This window comes from Schistocerca serialis, chromosome 8, assembly GCF_023864345.2.
Source record: "Schistocerca serialis cubense isolate TAMUIC-IGC-003099 chromosome 8, iqSchSeri2.2, whole genome shotgun sequence".
NCBI lineage: Eukaryota > Metazoa > Arthropoda > Insecta > Orthoptera > Acrididae > Schistocerca > Schistocerca serialis.
The window spans coordinates 528,373,203-528,378,774 of NC_064645.1; the positions used below are offsets into that span (position 1 = coordinate 528,373,203).

The window sequence follows — 5,572 nt, forward strand, 5'->3', positions numbered from 1 at the left end:
CCTTAAAGGGTCTCGCAAACAGTAGCTGCCATATAGGGCAGACGGTTCTGGTGACATTTAAGCAGTATTGTTTTCAAGAACTAAATATTCCCGCACACGTCCTGTCTTTTTGACATAAGTGTCTTTAGTAACACTAGCGGGTTCAATGAGTACAGTTAGTGTTTCCTTTTGTTCCAGCGTAGATTCTGCCTCAAGCTGGTATGGCAGTCTACTTAACCAATCGTTAACTTCTTTGTTGTTAAGAGATTTGATGGAGTACAAGGGGTTGTGTAAAAGTGGCAAATGTGTAAGTGAGTTCCAAAGATTCTATAAATTACATCAAACGTGTATGTTGCGTATGCATTTCCCACTTAAGCATTTTTTTTTTTTTTTTTGGGCAATAGTCTCTCTACTACCAAGAAGACTTGAAGAATTAGTTTTTGGTGCATCTATCTTTTTTTTACTAATTTTATTTTAATATCCTAGTAGTCCACTCCCCGCCCCCCCTCCCAATGAAACATGGACCTTGCTGTTGGTGGGGAGGCTTGCGTGCCCCAACGGTACAGATAGCCTTAATATCGTCCCCCCCCCCCCCCTCCATAAACCATGGACCATGCCGTTGGTGGGGATGCTTGCATGCCTCAACGATACAGAAAGCCGTACCGTAGGTGCAACCACGTTGGAGGGGTATCTGTTCGGAGGCCAGACAAACGTGTGGTTCCTGAAGAGGGACAGCAGCCTTTTCAGTAGTTGCAGTGGCAACAGTCAGGATGATTGACTGATCTGGCCTTGTAACACTAACCAAAACGGCCTTACTGTGCTGGCACTGTGAATGGCTGAAAGCAAGGGGGAATTATAGCCGTAATTTTTCCCGAGGGCATGCAGCTTTACTGTATGGTTAAATGATGATGGCGTCCTCTTGGGTAAAATATTCCGGAGGTAAAATAGTCCCCCATTCGGATCTCCGGGTGGGGACTACTCAAGAGATCGTCGTTATCAGGAGAAACAAAATTGGCGTTCTAAGAATCGGAGCGTGGAATGACAGATCCCTTAATCGGGCAGTTAGGTTAGAAAATTGAAATAGGGAAATGGATAGGTTAAAGTTAGATGTAGTGGGAATTAGTGAAGTTCGGTGGCAGGGGGAACAAGACTTCTGGTCAGGTGAATACGGGGTTATAAATACAAAATCAAATAGGGATAATGAAGGAGAAGTTTAATAATGAATTAAACAATAGGAGTGCGGGTAAGCTACTACAAAAAGCATAGTGAACGTATTATAGTGGCCAAGATAGACACGAAGCCCACGCCGACTACAGTAGTACAAGTCTATATGCCAACTAGCTCTGCAGATGATGAAGAAGTTGATGAAATGTATTATGAGATAAAAGAAATTATTTAGGTAGTGAACGGAGATGAAAATTTAATAGTCATAGGTGACTGGAATTCGAGAGTAGGAAAAGGGAGAGATGGAAACATCGTAGGTGAATATGGATTGGGGGTAAGAAATGAAAGAGGAAGCCGCGTGGTAGAATTGTGCACAGAGCAAAACATAATCCCCGACCTCAGGGAAGATCAGTTTGGATTCCGTAGAAATGTTGGAACACATGAGGCAATACTGACCTTACGACTTATCTTAGAAGAAAGATTAAGGAACGGCAAACCTACGTTTCTAGCATTTGTAGACTTAAAGAAAGCTATTAACAATGTTGACGGGAATTTTCTTTCAAATTATAAAGGCGGTAGGGGTAAAATACAGGGAGCGAAAGGCTATTTACAATTTGTACAGAAACAAAGTGGCAGTTATAAGAGTCGAGGGGCATGAAAGGGAAGCAGTGGTTGGGAAGGGAGTGAGACAGGGTTATAGCCTCTCCCCGATGTTGTTCAATATGTATATTGAGCAAGCAGTAAAGGAAACAATAGAAAAATTTGGAGCAGCTATTAAAATCCAAGGAGAAGAAATAAAAACTTTGAGGTTCGCCGATGACATTGTAATTCTGTCAGAGACAGCAAAGGACTTGGAAGAGCAGTTGAACGGAATGGACAGTGTCTTGAAAGGAGGATATAAGATGAACATCAACAAAAGCAAAACGAGGATAATGGAATGTAGTCGAATTAAGTCGGCTGATGCTGAGGGAGTTAGGTTTACTTAAAGTAGTAAAAAGTTTTGCTATTTGGGGAGCAAAATAACTGATGATGGTCGAAGTAGTGAGGATATAAAATGTAGACTGGCAATGGCAAGGGAAGCGTTTCTGAAGAAGAGAAATTTGTTAACATAGAGTATAGATTTAAGTGTCAGGAAGTCGTTTCTGAAATTATTTGTATGGAGTGTAGCCATGTATGGAAATGAAACATGGACAATAAATAGTTTGGACAAGAAGAGAATAGAAGCTTTCGAAATGTGGTGCTACAGAAGAATGTTGAAAATTAGGTGGGTAGATCACGTAACTAATGAGGAGGCATTCAGTAGGATTGGGGAGAAGAGAAGTTTGTGGCACAACTTGACTAAGAGAAGGGATCGGTTGGTAGGACATGTCCTCAGACATCAAGGGATCACAAATTTAGCATTGGAGGGCAGCGTGGAGGGTAAAAATCGTAGACGGAGAGCAGATTCAGAAGGATGTGAGTTGCAGTAGGTACTGGGAGATGAAGGAGCTTGCACAGGATAGAGTAGCATGGAGAGCGGCATCAAACCAGTCTCAGGACTGAAGACCACAACACCAACAACAACAATATCCTAGTAGTATTTACCATGTATTAAAAAATGGTTCACATGGATCTGAGCACTATGGGACTTAACATCTGAAGTTATAAGTCCCCTAGAACTTAGAACAACCTAAACCTTACTAACCTAAGGATATCACACACATCCATACCCGAGGCAGGATTCGAACCTGCGCCCTTAGCGGTCGCGTGGTTCCAGACTGATGCGCCTAGAACCGCTCGGCCACACCGGCCGGCTTACCATGTTCTACTGGAGTTCGTATTGAATCAACTACGATATATTTGCCTTCGATTCACAAATAGCATTCCCCCAAATAAAAGCCTAATTTTACGTCCTTTTCTCGGAAAAACTCCGTAACAAGTGAACATTTGACTACGAGACCCCTCAAAATTAGAGTGAGTATGAGATAACACCATACTCTTATAACAGCCGCCTGCGTCTGCCACTTGGCAGTTTGCGATGTTGCACTTAGAGCTCCAATTACATAAGAGCTCTGCATCAGGTAAGTTGGCGCTTGGCATATTTCTTTAAACCAATTTCTGTGATATAATAGTAACAGAGGCACCTGTTTTTAGACTAAATGAAGTAGAAATTTTCCCAACTATTGCTGAAACTGTAGCTCGGTATTTATAAGACATGTTGTTGATCTAGAGTCAGTTCATATCTTATATAAATTCCGTAACTATATCTTAAAAGGATAACGTTGTTGCCCTGATAGCGCCCACACTGTGAAACGACCTTAATTGGAGAGTTTAATGAAGCCAGAATCAGTATGACGAAGATTCATTGTTTAGTGGTCAGCCGTGGCTCGTTGGTCACTTGAACAATTTCTACCGACGGACCTTGATTCTGCCAGCTGGCATCAGGCAGATTATTTTTGAGTTGTTTATATTCCCTTTGCTCTGGTTTACATTACACGAATTCCTGTAACAATTATTATTATTGCTATTCAACTGTCCTGATGACTAGGTGATACCGACTCTGTACCTTCCTTAATTGTTATTACTCAGGTTTCTAAAACAACGGTCAGTATGTCATGTATCATACCCTGATGACGAAGGAGGTGACGTAGGAGGTGACGTCACATGAGCAGTCCGATAGCAAATCGGATGGTCTGCATAATGATCCGGTAATGTAGTTTGGCCATACCAATCCGACATCAATATCCGGTTCTGTTCGTGCTTATTTCAGCTTTCTTCTAGTAGAGAATTAGTTAATGAAGATACAAGCCCTAACTCATATCATACACATTTTTGTTGTAAATCACTGGAATTTATTTCGTCATCATATACTGTGTGATATGCTACAAGACTATTGTAACTATCAAATGTTCTATTAGCAGTTCGTGGGTTGCCTTGAAATTTTCCTCTGGAAACAGAAAAAGCCTGTTGCACGGTTGCGATTTGCGTTGTAAATTGGATACACTATTCCGGCAAATCTTTGCTTAAAATATATTTTGCTTATGTTAATTCATAATTTACTGATTCACCGAAATTTTCCCGGTCGGCGATTGCAGCTGCAACGGGTTCATTTGCCACACATACTGAATGTGAGTCCAGTTTTTTATTAAGTTCTAAATCCTAGTGTGAAAGTCACTGCGGAAATGCATCAACAATGTTGAAAGGGTCCTGTAGCCACCTTTCATTAGTCCGGCAGCCCATTTTCATTACCATTTCTCTTTCTTTTCCTTGTTTCTCTATTCACTTTACTCTCATAGTAGTGTGATTGAATGAATGTGGTTGTGTATCACGTTGCTAGACGGTGGCGTAGTCTGCTGCAGCAAGTCTGCGATAGTCGTACAGATTCAGCAGCAGTTGCACAGAATAGCCAACTCTCGTAGTGGTCAAGTCGGCAAAGAGGTTTCCGCTACTTGAGAGAAATCCACCTGCGTTAGGTTGGTGGCGGAAATGGAATGTTGGGGTTTTCCGGTCCACGCGGAGCGTGGAAGAGGCTGGAGAAGCGGGAGGCAGTCTGCCGCCGGTACGGGAAGCGTCCACAGCTGTGCTCCAGTCGAAGAAGGGTGAGTTGGACTGACCGCGTGGCGCGTTGTTACTTGGCGAGGGGAGAGCTGTTAGCCTTTGGTCTCGCTTTTCAAATCTGGAAGATAACTTGGCCTTGTCGCAGCAAGGAATGCAAAACTTTGGCAGATTTTTCTTTTAGCAAATTTCTGTAGCAGACTTGGATCCGCCGGAAGAGCGCCACACAAAGGTGTCGATAAGAAGTGAGCACTCGCTTCTGAATGAATGTCTGTTTGCGGTGGTGGTGGTGGTGGTGGTTAGAGTTTAACGTCCCGTCGACAACGACGTCATTAGAGACGGAGCGCAAGCTCGGGTTAGGGAAGGATTGGGAAGGAAATCGGCCGTGCCCTTTCAAAGGAACCATCCTGGCATTTGCCTGAAACGATTTAGGGAAATCACGGAAAACCTAAATCAGGATGACCGGAGACGGGATTGAACCGTCGTCCTCCCGAATGCGAGTCCAGTGTGCTAACCACTGCGCCACCTCGGCCGGTGTCTGTTTGCCTTCAGCTGTGCCTGTATAAGCTTTCACCTTTCTAAATATTTAGAGCCTTGCCTTCTCGTAAATTTTCCTTACTTTCCGTGTCTTTCGTCGGTGGGGAGCCAACCACGTGGTAGAACATTATAGTTGTTGGGCTACCGGCATCACTAAGTGTCCGATCGCATGTTTGTTTTAGAAAATGTTAACATGATTGGATGATGTGATATTGTAGGAATTTGGCACTATACCTAGAAATTGTGCCTCCACAAACCACGTGTTATCAGGAGTCTTTTACATGCCTCACATCCTTAGTTTATGAACAAATGATTTTATCTACAATTTTCTCTTGTGTTCCGAGATTACGTTTTTGCG

The 5,572-nt window shown here is 42.9% G+C and overlaps 1 non-coding gene across 1 annotated transcript; it reads right to left on the reverse strand.

Moving 5' to 3' along the window:
- Positions 1 to 5,136: 5,136 nt before the first annotated feature.
- Positions 5,137 to 5,210, reverse strand: Trnaa-cgc (transfer RNA alanine (anticodon CGC)). The gene has a single exon. It is a non-coding gene; the product is annotated as a tRNA-Ala (tRNA).
- Positions 5,211 to 5,572: the final 362 nt, after the last annotated feature.